We start from the raw sequence: 16,921 nt of genomic DNA, 5'->3' as shown, positions 1-16,921 counted from the left end.
CTATCAGTTGTGCGTGGTGTTTTGTTAGTTTCAGAAAGACGTGCGTCGGTGTTTCGCCAGTTTTAGAAAGACGTGCGGTTAGTGCGAATGCGGGCCATCGGATTTGGCTCTGATCTGACTGTTGGTTCTCGGTTACTGTGGGTATAAATAGTAGGGGACCCCAGTCGCTTTGTCACTTTTGCATTTTGCTTCTTGAGCTCGCGTCCAAGTTTCAGCTCGCGTCCAGGCCTTTCAGCTCGCGTCTAGGCTTTTTAGTTCACCTTCAAGGTTTTTTGCTTGTTCCAGTTTCCGGAGTCTGTTCAAACCTTTTTTGGGGTGAGTACGTTCTTGGAATCTACCTTTTCGCCTCGATGTCTAGCTTGGATAGCTCAAACGGTTCTTCAAGTGGTTCTGATGTAGGTTCTACGAACCGAGTCGCATCCCCCGATGGCCTTAGTGAACCTGAGGTGGAACTTGAGGACGAGTTTGAACCCGTAGACCGAGCCACTTTGGGCAATTTGGCGTCTACCTCTCGTCGAGGTCGGATGCTGGATAGGTTTGGTCCTTCGACCATGACACCCGAGAGACTCCAATCTCTTATTATCTCTTACAATTTGCTTGGGGGGTACGCCTATTTCATTAATTCGGGTAGCTTTCCTTGGGAACACAGTCCTGATGAGATTGTGATATTTTGGGAGCAGCTCACTGCGGGGCTGCGATTGCCTTTCCACCCCCTTCTTGTCGAGGTCATAAACCACTTCGGCATTACCGTTGGCCAACTTCACCTGAACTCTATTCGTAACTTGGTGGGGAAAATCTTCCTTTTTCGCGAACAGGGCTTCCCTTTACACTTGGAGATATTCTCCTCCATTTTAATGCTCAAGAAACAAGCGGGTCCTCTTCCCGGGAGTAGGCGGGCATATTACCTGTCTCCTCGTTCGGGTTTTAAGCTTTTGCACGAACTTCCCAACAAAGTCCCGGCGTGGAAGTGAGACTACTTCGGGGTGCGAAGTGTACAAGGGTGGCCTTTTCAGACCGGGTGGGGGACGGCCGTCCCTGACTCCGGTGTCATTCTTGATAAAGAGATGGTGAAGGGCCTCCAGCAATGGGCACGGGTAGGGCTAAAATGCCATCAGTACCTAACGGAGGCCAAACTCATTGCGGCCGGCCTGAGTTCGGGTAGGTTCCTTGTTCAGAGGTTTCTTGTTTCGATTTGTTCTTTTGTTTTTTCTGATGCCAAACTCATTTTTGCAAGTGTGATGGACTCATGGCGGACACCTGTTCCAAAGCATGAAGAGGAGGAAGAAAGTCACCAAGCGAACTCGTACCGAGCTTCCCCAGGATGCGGAGCCTCAAGTTCTAGACTACACGTCAAAGGATCCGCCCAGGGAGCCCGAGGTGGCTCCTTCAATGCAGGAAGCAGTAGGGGCCCCCTATGCCGAGACAACTCACATGGGTGCTTCCGCCTACTCTAGTGCTCCCGCTTACTCTAGGTCCACTCATACGCGAGTTGGGCCCTCGGGCTCGGGAGGTCCAAGGGAGTTCAGGAGCGTGCTGTCGCCGAACTATGCTCTTCAGAAGAGTAGAGAGGCCACTTTCCCCGAGGAGATCGCGGCGTGGACCGGTCTTCCCTTGAATCAGATAGCCTGTCGTGCCGCAACTCATGCTATGGTGGTGAGTCAAATTTCTTGTCAATCCTCTTTGTTTTTATCCTTCTTGCTGTCGTTCTCTTAATCACTTGTTCCTTTTGGTAGGTGAACACTTCTATTCACGCCTTAGCGGCCCAAGTGGAGAGGAGCTCGAGACAGGCGTGAGCTACCGAAGAGGCCCTTCGTGCTGCCGAGGCGACTACCTGAGCTGTTGAGGCGGCTGCTCATGCTGCTATGGCCAGGCAGGCAAGGTCTCAGAGGGATGCTGAGGCCATGGGGGTGGTTGTGAAGCATATGGCGGACCTGAGGCTGGATCTGCAGCATCAGGTCGAATACCTTTAGGAGGACATAAGGGAGAAAACACAGATCTTTTCCCAAGGCATCGAAGATGCCAAGAAGAAAGTCGTTGATGACTACATCGCCTCGCCATGCTTTGACGACCTGATGGTGGATTCTTACAGAAGAGGATTCAAACTGAGCCGATGGATGATCCGGAACACATACCCCAAGCTCGATATTAGTGCCATATTCACTTCGCGTATAACTCAGGAGATGGCCAACACTACTGATGGCGATCCGGATTCCGAGGGCGAGGTAGGACATTCGGGTGTCGTTAAAGTGCCTTCTCATGAGGGAGAAGTAGTTCTGGGCTTGTGAATATATATATATATATATATATATATATATATATATATATATATATATATATATATATTCAAATGTATTCTTCCTTATCTTGCAATGGAATGGACTTTTTTGGTTAAGTGTTGGTTGTTCTTTCTCCCGAACTGGCATATTTGTCGAACCGAACTGATAATATGCCCGATCTGTTTCTTGCTCGGGTTATTGCACTCGCGCGACCTGTTTCGGTGTCTAATACTTAGTCTCCGCTTCGCCTGAGTCTTTTGGCTGACTTTTCTTTGCTTGCCTATGCCGAGGTTCCTCTGTTAGCTCGGCATCCTGGCCCTTGGTCTCTTGTAGCGATTTTGTCCACTTCGCTTGGCGGTCTATAGGTAGTATCGCCTTAAGTTAACGATATTCCACGATCGAGGTACTTGTTTTCCCTCTAAGGTTTCGAGTTCGTATGCCCCCTCGAGCGCTCTCTTTACTCTATAGGACCCTTCCCAATTTGGTCCAAGTTTTCCCACGCCGGGTTCAGGCACCATAATCTTATAGAGAACCAGGTCGCCGACTCGGAAGCTCTGCTTCTTTACTCTGATATTGTAGTACCGAGCTACTTTTTGTTGGTAGGCCGCTGTCCGGATGTGCGCGAGGTCTCTTAACTCATCCAGTAGGTCGAGGTTGGTACTTAGTTCATCTCCGTTTGTCTGATCGTCGTATGCTTCTAGTCATAGTGTAGGTATTTCGATTTCCATTGGGATTACCGCTTCAGTGCCGTAGGTGAGATTGAAGGGGGTCTCTCCCTTGGCGGTTTTTTCTGTAGTCCGGTGAGCCCATAAAACACTTTGTAGCTCGTTCGCCCACAACCCTTTAGCTTGGTCTAGACATGCTTTCAGTCCGCGTAGGATGGCTCTGTTCATTACTTTTGTCTGACCGTTTGCCTGCGGGTGTGCGATCAATGTGAAGTTCTGACGAATTTCCATATCCTGGCACCATTCTTGGAACTTGATATCCTTGAACTGTTTGCCGTTGTCAGAGATCAGTACTCGAGGTAGCCCGAAGTGACATACTATGCTCTTCCAAAAGAAGTTCTATATGTTTCGGGTTGTAATTGTTGCCAGAGGTTCAGCTTTTATCCATTTTGTGAAGTAATCTACTGCCACCACTAGGAACTTTCTCCCACCTGTTGCTGGCGGGAATATCCCTAGGAGGTCGATGCCCCATTGCGTAAAGGGCCATAGGCTGGTGAGGTATTTGAGGTCGGAAGCAGGCTGATGGTGGATGTTGGCATGCTTCTGACACTTGTCACATTTCCTGACGAGCTCGACAACTTCTGTCTTCATCGTTGGCCAGTAGTATCCTTGTCGAATTGCCTTTTGGGCGAGGGCTTTGCCCCTAGGTGTCCGTCGCACATACCTTCATGAGTGTCACAGAGTACGAGCTCGGCTTTGGCAGGTCGCAGGCAACGCAAGTAGGGGTGCGTGTAGGACCGTTGGTACAACCGTTCGTCTATTATGACGTATTTCGTTGCCTGGCGTTGTACCTTTTGGTTGCATTGCGGTCCGCAAGGAGGGTTCCATCTAGCAAGAAGCTCGCGAGTGGGTCGATCTAGCTTGGCTCTACTTCAAGGACGAGAGTGACCTTCTCTGCCCCACCGAGAATGCTAGGCCAAGGTAAGTCCTCTATGTACACGGTTCTCATGGTGTTGTGACTCGTGCTGGCTAACCGGGACAGGGCGTCGGCCTCAGTGTTCTCTAACCTCGGGATTTGCCTGATGAAGTGTGATTGGAAGTTGAGCAGAGCCTCTTTTACTTTCACCAAGTATGCGATCATAGAGAGCTCGCGTGCTTCGTACTCGCCCGTAACCTGGTTGACCACGAGCTGGGAATCACTGCAGATGACTATGTGCTTTGCTCTTACCTTTTGCGCTAGGTTCAGCCCGGCTATCAGTGCCTCATACTCTGCCTCATTGTTGGATGTCGCGAACTCAAAGCGTAATGCATATTCTAATTTTGTGCCACCCGGGCTGCATAGGACTATTCTAGCCCCGCTGCCCTACTGGTTCGAGGAGCCATCTACGTGAAGGATCCAGGGCTCCTCATCCCAATTCGCGCTTGGCCTAGCTAGGAGAGATGCCACACTGGCTGCTACTTCATGGGGTTTAGACTCTATTGGCTTGGGAGCTCCGGGTTCACTTGAACTGGGGATCTCGGGCTCAACCAGCCTAGGGGCTTCGTGGCTGAATGTGCACTCGGCAATAAAATCTGCTAAGGCTTGGGCCTTAATGGCAGTCCATGGCTAAGCTCGATGGCCCACTTCGTCAGTCGACTGGAAACCTCAAGCTTGAGAAAGACTTGCCTCAAAGGTTTGTCAGTCAAGACGACGACGGTGTGAGCCTAGAAATATGGGCGGAGTTTCTGAGCTGCAATTACTAGTGCGTATGCTAGCTTTTCTATCTACGAGTATCTCGTCTCTGCTCCCTACAAAATTTTACTAACATAATAGACGGGCTGCTAGAGTCACTTGCTGAAAGGTACAGTTCTAAGACCTCGCCCTCCTCGGGCCTGGCTAAAGTTGGCACAGTAGCGAGGTAGGTCTTTAGCTCATCGAACGCGAGTTGGAAATCTCGGGTCCATTCGAACCCTTTGCTTTTGATTGCCTTAAAGAAAGGCAGACAGCAGTCTGCCGATTTGGACATGAAGCGGCTCAGAGCGGCTATGCGGCCGTTTAGGCTCTGAACCTCTTTTACTTTTCAGGGTGGTCTCATATCTAGGATGGCCTTTATCTTGTCCGGGTTGGCCTCAATACCGCGCCAGTTGACAATGTACCCTAGGAACTTACCCCGAGGTGACACCGAAGACACACTTGTTTGGGTTCAGTCTCATGCTATATTGACGCAAAATTTGAAAGACATAATCTAAGTCTTTTATTAATTCCTGCGAGAACTGCATTTTGACGACCATGTCGTCTACATAACATTCTATTTTCATGCCAATTAAGGGCCAAAAAAACTTATTTACAAGTCTTTGGAAGGTCGCCCCAACATTCTTTAGTCCGAAGGGCATGACTTTGTAACAGTACAGGCCGAACTCGGTTATGAAGCTTGTTTTTTCCAAATCGGACTGGTCCATCTTGATTTGCTTGTAGCTTGAGTAGGCATCCAAGAAGCTTAGCAGCTCATGTCCCGAGGTCGCGTCCACTAGGTGGTCAATTCGGGGTAGGGGGAAGCAGTCTTTTGGGTAAGCTCGGTTCAGGTTGGTGTAGTCGACGCACATGTGCCACTTGCCGTTTGCTTTTTTCACCAGCACTAGGTTGGCTACCCAGTTCGGGTAATGAACTTCCCTTATGAAGTCCGCTATGAGGAGCTTTTTGACCTCTTCGTCGACCGCCCTCCAGCGCTCCAGGGCTAAGTTGTGTTTCTTCTGTCTAATGGGTCTGACTACAGGGTCAGTGTTAAGTTTGTGAGTTATATGGCCAGGGTCAATACCGGGCATATCCGTCGCGGACCATGCAAAAATATCTAAATTTTGAAGTAAGAAACTCACCAGTTCAGTTCGTAGAGTCTCTTTGACGGAAGCACCGATCTGTAGCATTTGAGCCGAGTTTGTAGTCGAGGTCGGGATCACAACCGTTTCCTCTGTGGGCGAAGCTCGTTCCTAGTCCTGCTCCGTAGGCCGCTCCAGTTCGAGGTCATCAGCTGCCTTGGTTTTCCCCTTCAGGGCAACACCATAACATTTGTGAGACTCAAGCTAGTTGCCCTGTGCTACCCCCACACCGAAGTCCATGGGGAACTTCATTGCCAGATAGTAGGTGGAGACCACTACCCACAGAATATGCATAATTGGCCGCCCTATTATGGCATTGTATGGGGAGGGGGTCGCGACCACCAGGAAATCGTGGTTGAGTCTGACCGCGCGAGGCCATGTGCCGACTTCCACAGGTACTATTATCCTCCCGAGGGGCCTGACTTCCTCTCCACTGAGACCCACCAGAGGAGTGTTTGAGGGCTTCAACTCGCTTCTCTACAACTGTAGCTGGTCAAACGCCGACTTGAAGAGGATGTCCACCGAACTACCTGAGTCCACAAGTACGCATCGAACTTCGAAGTCGTTGATCCTTAGTTTTATGACGAGCGTGTCATCGTGGGGATAGTGAACACCTTGCGCGTCATCTTCCGTGAAAAAGATCAGTTCTTCCGTCTTCGTCCTCTTTGGAGGGTTTTGTTCTTCTTGGGCTGCCTCGCGAACTGACGTCCGTGCTGCTGTCGAAGTGCACCTTGCTACCACCGAACCACCCACTATCACATGGATGGTTCCCCGAACTGGCCTCTCTTCTAGAGGGGGTCACTGCAAGGCTTCGGCCAGTCTGCTGCTGGACTCGGGGGCATCCTTTCCGTGCTCCCCTTGCCGACCTGCCTTATTATTATTATCATTATGTTGTACAAAATTTCTCAAGTATCGCGACGGATGATTCCCTCTATCTCGTCCCGGAGATTATTACACTGTTCGGTATTATTATTATTATTATTATTATCATTATGTTGTACAAAATTTCTCAAGTATCCGCAACGGATGAGTCCCTCTATCTCGTCCCGTGATCTCTATGAAAACTACAATATAGATTTTTGTTTCTCTTGTTTGGATTACTCTTTAGGCGAGGTGGCCATTTTACGTATGGGGCGCCCTTGATCGTCATCAAGATCTCGGTCCGCCTTGTGTTTAACGGCGTATAATTCGTCTGAATTGCTAAGGGAGCTCGGGATGGCTGGCTTGTTTTCGCCTCTCGGGCCTGGCTTCTTCTGTCGCCTGGATTGGGGGACTCACATTCTCTTTTTCTTTTCTCGACCCCGCCTTCGGTTCTTTGGTTGATTTCTTCCTCTATTCTCATGAACTTGTCCGTGAGTTTGAGGAAATCGGCCACGGTTGCGGGCTGGCTGGCCACCATGTGCCATTTGAACTCTTTGTGCATTACCCCTCTCTTGGCTGCCGCAAGCTGTACCGCGGGGTCTAAATGCGGTATCTGCAAGCATGCTTCATTGAAACGCTTGATGTAGCCCCGGATGGATTCTCCTTCCCTCTGGATTACTCCAAAGATGCTTTCCTCGATCATGGGGCACCGCTTGCTAGTAACGAAGTGTGTCGTGAAGACCTGCACAAATTGGGTCTAGCTTCTTATTGACCCGGGGGCTAGGTTCTGGTACCAGGTGCGGGCCACTCCCCTGAAGGTGGTGGTGAAGGCCACACACATGCATGACTCACTGGCCCTAGCGAGGTGCATTTGTGACTGGAAAGCGTCGACGTGGTTGTTGGGGTCAAAGGATCCATCATACTTATCCAAAGATGGAAGCTTAAAGTCTCTGGGCATGGGGACTGCCAAGAGTTCTGATGCGAGGGGGGAAGGAACTGAGAGAATTGGGACAGTTTTTACCTCGTCCGCGCTCGTCTCTTCCTTGCCTCTGAGCTCGGGTAGGACACGGGTAGCAGTTCGGCGACTTCGTCGGCGCTTTCGTTGAGCGGGCATGGTGCTGGCACTGCTGGCCACCGTGTTGCCGAGCTCGATGGGCCCAGAACGTTGGTCTACTACTAGGGCATTGAACCGGTTCTCCGTGAGTGAGAACTCAGGCTTGGAGCACCAAGGTTCTGACTTTGTGGGCGAGGTTCCCGACCCACCTGCGAGTTGCAAGGCGGGGGTAATTTTTCTTTGCTTTCGGCATGGGGATGAGGCTTGGCTATTAGGGGGGATCTGGAGTTGAGAAGCTTCTCCTTGGTGAGGGCGTCCACCTTGAGGGGAGGCCTTAACCGGCCTTGGAGTAGGGTTCCGGGGGGAAAGCAGTGACTAATTTAGGGGTAGCTGAGGGAACAAGTGCTGATAATGGTGTTGGGAGAGGTGGTGTAGTACATGGTGCCGCTAGAGTTGATGCTGCTGGAATTGTTGCATTTGGGCTTGCATTGCCCGCATGCATTGCATTAGGTCGTCCAGTTGGTTCTGACAGGTCGCCAGTGAGATAGTAGTTGGTTCAGCAAAGGTTGTTTCGATAGGGAGTGGAAGAGGGGTGTTCAAGGCAGGAAGGTTCAGGGGCGCCACTGCTTGTGGCGCTTTCAAGCTGGGGATTCCATCCAATGAAAGAGGGATGGTGAACTGCCCGATGCACACCACGGGAACTTGGAGTTGTTTCCTGGTGGTGTTCGTTTCTGTGCCACATCCAGCATTGTTGGAAGAAGCCATGGGTGTTGGAGTTTTTGGAAGAAGAGGAGGTTAAGAGAGTTTTAGAGGGAGGCTTTTAGAAGCGTTCCTACAGACAGAGCCAATTGATGGTGCACAATCCGGCCAGTCCTAGCTGTCAACGATCTTGTCTCTAACTGGAGCAATGAGGAGCCTGAAACGGAGAAGATGAGGGAACTCTGGGGGGAACCCGGTGAGATAACTCCGAAGCTCAAGTTAGTATTCTCTCAAAGGCAAGATAAAGACCAGATGGCGCAAAGTTCACATACCTTGTTGTTGGGGTAGGGGGCCTTTTGTAACCACTTCGCACACTCACTCTGAGGCCTCTATCAGGTCGGATATGATTACTTCTGTGTTTCTGCCAGTTTGGGTGTCATCCTTTCTGCTGGGACAGAACCGCCACTGCTCCTGTTGGAGCCGTCTCTGTAACTGGAGATGGCGGTGTTAGGTGGTGGTGGCAGGTGGCCGTTTGAAGTGCAGCCGTCAAGCGCTAGATCCCAAGTTAGTCAGGTGCACCGCCCCTGGATACGAACTTCCTCAGTGTCAGGCATGGTTTGATTTGTTCAGTTTGGCGTCCTGGAGGCGAAGTGCTGGAGTGGTGAGCGAGGTGAAGTCTTGAGTTCGGAGGTATGTCCCGAACTGCTATCAAGCTAGTTCGGAGAGGTGTGTCCAGAACCGCTAAGGCAGGCCAGTTCGGAGGTGTGTTCCGAACTGGCATAGGGCAGGCCAGTTCGGGTTTGGCTCAGTGCCTAAGGGAGAGTTCGGGTTCCCAGTAGTGAGTTCGGACTGCTGGTAGGTAGTTCAGACCACTGGTTCCTTCACCCCTTAGGCGCGCTGTTGTGCCGAGCTATTGCCTTTGCCACGTGTTGCGTAATTACGAGGTTGGGCCAAATCTTCCTTCATCAAGTTCGAGCTCCTATAATAAACCGCCTAAGGTCCAATTTAGAAAAGAAAGTAAGCCTAAATAAGACTTGACCTGGCCCTGATCAACTTGCTTATTTCTTGATTCTTTTTAATTAATTCTTGATTCTTCCTTATATCCTTTAATCTCTTGCAGTCAAATCCAAATTAATCAATACTTATAAATTAATGCAAGACTTGAAACAAGGGTTAGAACATTCATAGCTTTAGCTATATTGCTATTATCAAAATATATTCTAACACATTCTAGTGCAAATGCAAGCAAGTTCTATTCTTCCTTGAGTTGATTACATAACAAGCCTAAGGACAAGATATTTGACTTTAACTTACTCTTGCTTTAGGCTTGATCATCTTATTCCATTTGGATGTCTCCAATTGATCCTTTTGAAGCCAAGTTAAATATTTCAATTTCTTGCAAGGAACACATAGTTTTATACCTATACAATTCACTACAAGACTTGAAACATAGGGTTAGAGCATTCATAGCTTTAGTAGAAATTGCTATCATCAAAACACATTCTAACAAACCAAAGCTTGACAACTTGTTAATGAATTTAGTTAGAGAGTATTCAATTGAATCAATGAGATCTTATCCTACCATGCACAATTTGAGTTTGCCTTCAATGATTTACTTAATGGTTCTATAGGGAAGACTCTTTTTGAGGTTGTATACTTGATAACCAAAATCTCAAGTAGACAAAAAGAGTGAAAGATAGGTATGGTCTCAACAAAAATAACTCTTGGGTGGCATGGAGATCAAGACACCCCTCCTACAGACATGAGATGAGAAGAACCCGATTCATCAATGCAAGGCATGCCACTATTGAACCACCTTTGCCATCCCCTCCCAATAAACATTGGGTTCCTAAGAAAATTGATTTTAGGAAAAGGGATGAAGGTGAGCTGGACAGACCAAAAAAGTGGTGGTTTGGAAGACAACTCCATCAACTCCGGTTATGCGCTGCTATGACATGAAGAAAAGGATGTTGTGATGCAACAAGATTTTGATGTGGATAGGGAAATTGCCCTTCTTGAAATGGACGATATAATTTCGAACACCAATTCTGTTGTCAATGAGGATAATTAGCTGGAATGTTAGAGGTGCAGGGAGAGACAAATTAGGGTTCAGTAGAATCCAAAAGCCTAGTGTATGTTTTTTGATGGAGACTAGAACAAATCTAGAAAGATCTATCAAAATAGCCAAGCCCTTTCTTTTTGATGAATTTATGACTGTTGATTCAGTTGGATTTTTTGGAGGTTTGTGGCTCTTTTGGAACAAAAATGTATGTAATCTCCAAGTTGTCTTTTCTAATGATCGTATGATCCATACCCTTGTGACTGATCTTAATTCCAACAAATCATGTTTGTGCACTTTTGTTTATGCCCCCCAAATTTGATCAAAGAATTGTTTGGAATTGGTTAAGAGATATTTCAAACAACATTAATGAATTTTGGTGTGATATTGGTGATTTTAATTCATATAGAAAAAGAGAGGATAAGAGAGGGGGAAGAGAAGTTGGTCTTAGCCAATTCAAAAATTTAATGACCTTATTGATGATTGTAACCTTATCGACTTAGAAATGAAAGGGCTGCAATATACATGGAAAAATAAGACTGTGCGGGGGTGTTTAATGAGAATTGGAGGATGATGTTCCCCAATGCTTGTCTCATTAATCTCCCTTTCCTAGAATCTGATCACTCCTCTCTATTACTTAATACAGATACGTTGGAAAATTTCAGGACTAAGCCTTTTAGATTTTAGTCCATGTGGTGTTTAGACCCAAATCTTGAAACAATTATCCAGGATGCTTGGAACTTTGAGACAAAGGGTACTCGACCTATGCAATTTGTAAGGAGAAGAAACAAACTTATTCAAGTTCTTAAAGATTGGAACAGAAATAAATTTGGTAACATTTTCAAAAGAAAAGAGGATATCCTCAAAAGATTGTAGGAAGTGAAAAAGCAACAAATTGATTCAACGAATAGTCCCGCTCTTCACAATCTTGAGAGAGCTCTCCATAAACAATTAAATAATATCCTTAAAAGAGAGGAGTTTTATTGGACCCAAAATTCTAGAATTGATTGGATCAATTTAGGGGATAGGAATAACAATTTTTTTTCACACAATGGCCACAATTAGAGGGCTAGAAATAAGATTGTCTATATCAAAGATGAGGATGGAATTGTATTAAATGACCAAAATGAAATTACAAACTACTTTTGTAAACAATTTGAAAAAAAGATTCCGGGGCAGGGGAATTGTAACATTGAAGAAGTCATTAGGGGTATAACTCCTTGTATTAGTGAGGCTCAAAACAATGATATTGGGAGGGATGTTACTGATGAGGAAATCTTCTATGCCCTCAACTCTATGAAGGATCTTAAAGCACCGGGACCTGATGGTTTCAGTGTTTTATTCTTCAAAAAATACTGGACCATTGTTAAGGATTTAGTGTGCAAAGTTGTAAAAGCTTTCTTCCATATGGGAAAGCTATGTAGAATTCTCAACAAAACATTCGTTTCACTTATCCTAAAAAGAAAAATACAGAATCAATTGATTGCTTTAGACATATTAGTTTGTGCAATGTTATTTATAAAATTATTTCAAAAATTTTAGTAAATAGAATAAAGCCTCTACTGGATAAAATCATTTCCCCGTACTAGAGTGCTTTTATTCCTAATAGACAAATCAATGATAATATTCTTATTGCTTATGAGATGATGCATTCTATAAGGAAGAAGAGGGGTAAAGTGGGGGTGATGGCCTACAAGATTGACATGGACAAAGCTTATGACAGACTGTAATGGAATTTTATTGAGAAAGTCCTAAGAAAATTTGTATTCCATGATAAATGGGTAAATTGGGTTATGGAGTGCATCAAAATGGATTCTTACCAAATTTTAATTAATGGGAAGCTTACTAGAGAATTCCACCCCACGAGAGGTTTAAAACAGGGAGACCCTCTTTCCCCTTATCTGTTTGTCCTCTATGCTGAAGTCTTAGCAAGATTGCTAGAGCAAGTCTTTGGAAATGAGAAACCCTATTGGCTACAAAGTTGCTAGTGGTGCTCCTAAGATTCTCATCCTTCAATTTGCTGATAATTGTCTTATTTTTTCTGATGCAACGATCCTTGCGGGGCTTAAAATCAGAGAAATTCTGGATAACTATGCAAAGGCATCCAGTCAAAGCCCTAATTTTTTAAAATCTTTAGTTATTTTCTTCGAGAACATGCCTATGAGATTCATGAAGATTCTAGCAAAAATTATGAAGATTCCATTAGAAGCAAACTACAAATCCTCTTTAGGTATCCCCATTATTAGTAAGTTGGCAAATTAGAAAAAGAACTCTCTCTCTATGATTGGTAGAATCACTCTTCTTAACTTCACTATCGGTATGATTCCTCATTTTGTGATTGGATCTTTCTAGATTCCAAAGAACATGATTGAGGAGATTGGTATAATTCAAAGGGACTTTCTCTGGTCAAACTTTGATGGCCACCTTATGAAGTGGGAAAAAGTTTGCACTTCTAATGATAAGGGTGGTCTAGGCCTTAAGAACCTTGCCTGGTTCAATGAAGCCAACATTGCAAAATTAGGTTGGAAAATCCTTACTGATGATAACAAATTGTGGGTTAGAGTAATTAAAAGTAAATACCTAAAAGCAAGCAAGTTTTTGGATGCTAAATGCAAGAAAGGTATCTCATGGGCTTGGAGAGGTATCCTTGCAGCTAAAGAACTTCTTATGAAGCGTTTGGGCTGGAAAGTTGGCAATGGTTATTCAGTGAATTTTTGGAGAGATAGATGGATTAGAGATAAAACTATTCCATAGTTGGTTCCTTAAGAAATCATTGGTAATGAGGAACTCCTAGTGAGTGATGTGATTGATCAAGAAAGGAAATTTTGGAATAGAGAGAAAATATGCAATCTTGTTCATTATAATATTTGGATGAAGATCAAAACTATTTTCATTCCATCAAATTCTAAACTGGATGAAGTGGTGTGGTGGTATAATGCTAATGGCAAATTTTCATCAAATTCTGCCTATAGATTGAAATGTGATAGTATTTCGAACCCAATTGATAGGTTTAATTGGAGCAGGAACATTTGGAAGCTTAAGTGCCCGCCTAAACTTCAAGTGTTTTTGTAGCTTTTGTTGAACTATCGGCTTCCCTCTAAGGCTCTCTTTAGACGGAAGGGGTTCAACATTAATGGTGAATGTGATGTTTGTGGTGAAGAAGAGGATGTGGATCATATATTTAGGAAATGCCCTATTGCTAGGAGCTGTTGGGGAATTATCCTCCCAACTATTCAAGGGCTTGATGATCAAGATAGATCCTTAAAAGATTGGTAGCTGGACCTTTCAAAGAATTTGTTGCTTGAAGGGGATTGACAAAAGGAAAAATGTGTTTTCCTATTATGACATCTGCGGAAGAGTAGAAATTTGAGGGTTTTTAAGAATCTTTCGATTCCTCATTTTAAGGCCATTGATAAGGTCCTTGACTCGCTTATGAAATTTCAAGAATTTTCAAATAAGCCTAATGGGGAAGGTTTAACAAAAGACTATAAATACATAAGGTGGAATCCCCCGGGTTTTGGTGAGATTAAAATTAATTTTGATGCATCTTAGATGGAGGACGGTATTGGCACCATTGCGACTCTTGTTAGGAATCACTTTGGTGTGGTTTTGGACATTAAAGCTTATAAATTGGGTTTTACCTCCATCAATAGGGTGGAAGCTTGGGCTGCTTCGGAAGCCCATAATTTGGCATTGAATTTCACAAATTTTCCTATCATAATTGAGGGTGATTCCAAGATTGTAATTTCTTGTCTTAACAAGTCTAGTTCGTGTGCATGGAACCTGAGGAGTATCATTCAAGACTGTTGGGAGCTCAAGGAGAGGAGCGGGAAGGGGATCATCTATAAGCATGTTTATTGAAAAGCAAATCAGGCTGCAAATTGGCTAACTCACTATGCTCATGAAGCCCAGCTGTCGGGTGATAGTTGTGTATCTTTGAATCTTTGTAAGTTGCCTTGGCCTTTTGCATTTATTTGTTATAGTGATTTGTGGGGACGTGCTACCCCTCATCTTGTATAGCCCCTTACTTTTATTATAAAAAAAAAGTTGTTTTGGATCTAATTCTTAAAGGGGAAAATTTCTTAAAGTACCCCTAAGGTTTAGCTAATTCACTAACTCTACCTCTACTGTTTGACTATTGTTTTAAAGTACCCCCAAGGTTTTTGACAATTGTCTGACGATTCCCTTGCTATTAACTTTCCATCACAAACCGCTAACTTGTGACATCATATGATTGATTTATTAAAATAAAATACCAAAATTACCCTTGAATGGTCGAAAATGCCCTTTTTGGCTTAGATTTATATGCCTAAAGGGATGAAGACTAGGACCGGTTGTTCTGTCATTGGTAGTCATCAGCAAGAGCACAAGTTTTTCCATAGCCAAAGATGAACCTCAACTATTGGTTGTCATCAGCATCCACATCAATGAGTTGTGTCAATCGACTGAAGATACATTCTACAGGGGTTATCAACAACGAGGAGGAAGAAGGAGGGAGGAAGGATAGTTGTGTCAGGATACAATTTCCATAAGCCAAAAAGGTAAAGAATTATTCAGATGAACAGGTGACAGGGATATTACACATCCGAACTAGAAGTTGTAGATGTGCCCTATCATCTATTCGACGAAATGCCTTACCACCTACACACTCACACTACCCAGCTCGCTAAGTGCGACACGCCCATCCGCCCCTCGCTGCCTGTCCCAGTGCACTTGTGCCCCCCCACCCCATTGCATGCCCAGTGCACCTAACCATGTTGCATGCCTAGCCAACTTGGCCCCGCCCCACGCGCAATCCGCCCAAACCCTACGCACATGCCTCCACACCACACATCCTCTTCATACCGTGCACTCCCTCTCCCCATACGCAATCTGCCCAACCTCCACACACGCCACCATGCCACACGTCCTATCTGCCTCGTGCACTCCCCCTCCTCCCATCACACACGTGCACCCAAGCTGACACCATACTTCCATGGGCATAACATGCTTTATAAAAGTCTTATTAAGTCTTTTAATCCAAATTGTTTGATTTCAAGGACCTCTGCCCAATCTAATACCATGAAGGTTTTCTGGCCATGTGGTTGTGGAGAGTGTGTAGTTGTAGTATCTTGAAATGGAAAGGTTGAGAACGTTGGTTAGGAGTTTTATGGTTGTCATTACTACGCAAGTTAAGTATTAAGAATTAAGTAGATTTTCCTTCAAGTTAAAGCACTAGAGGTGTTGCATATTAAGTATTAAGTAGATTTCCTATCAAGTAAGAAATCACTAGTTGTTGTGCACCTTATTGTCTTCTTGGCATTAGGTTTAACCATTTGAACTATCAGATATGGTGCTTTCTATTTTCTCTATTTCTATTACTACAAACAGTAAGTGGTTGTCATGAGAAATTGGATTGAAGACACCAGTTACTAGAACTAATTATGAGAAGCAACATGTAAAATCTCAAAACACAGCCCGTAAGTGAATAGTAGCTTGTAGCCTACAATATTATGTTATTTCAAATCCACAAAGATCATGGAGCAATTACTAGTTGCTGGTTCCCAAACTTAACAGCCACTGGCAAAAGAAGGGACTTCTACACTAATTCATCCAAATATGTTGGCAAGTGTACAAAAATCCATAAAAGATGTGTTGAGTGGGTTTTATTTAGGCTAATTTGCTTAGAGAAGTGTATAAGCATGTTGAGGAAATGTTGGTCACTTCTTTCTTTTTGATATAGGTTTCTGATAGTCTTTGTATGATACAAAAGTAGAAGTTATTTGTCTTCAACTTCAATTGGTCAGAAACTAATGATAAGGTTTGGTTTTGGGCTAAGACTCTTTGTATTAGAAACCATTCTTTACTACCCTCAGAACTGATGCATATATAGGGTTTAGGTTTGAATGTCCATAGAAACCTGTAATAATGAAAAAATTTCAGTTCTATAAGTTGTCCCAAGCAAATGGGGTTGGTTACATGAATCTTGGTTCACCATTAAAGGCCTTCTCCTACGACAATGTCTATTAATATAGTATAATCTTTGTGTTACTTAAACCATTTGTATTAGAAACCATTCTTTACAACCCTCAGAACTGATGCATATATAGGGTTTAGGTTTGAACGTCCATAGAAACCTGTAATAATGAAAATTTGCTTGAGTCCTGTGTCAATAGACATTTATCCATGTCCAAAAAATGATGCATATGCTATTAATCATGTAAGTATGCTTGAGTCCTGTGTCAATATAGTATTTAGATGAAGTGTTATACACAAGTCAAAATTTGCTAACAACAACAAGAAAAATTCGGTATCAAGGTTGGGAATATCTGGTTTCTTCGTTGCACTATTCTTTAGCCTACACATATCAGACAAAAAAAAAATGTAAGAGTAAGTACTCTGCATATGACACAACATAAATCAACCTTGAGGATATAAGTACTTGTCTGCTTCATGGGTCAGTGTGCAACTTTCC

This window comes from Nelumbo lutea, chromosome 1, assembly GCF_056320005.1.
Source record: "Nelumbo lutea isolate HS-2025 chromosome 1, American lotus-T2T, whole genome shotgun sequence".
NCBI classification, from domain to species: domain Eukaryota; kingdom Viridiplantae; phylum Streptophyta; class Magnoliopsida; order Proteales; family Nelumbonaceae; genus Nelumbo; species Nelumbo lutea.
The sequence above is the reverse complement of the archived record's forward strand: the minus strand, read 5'-3'. Positions refer to the sequence as shown.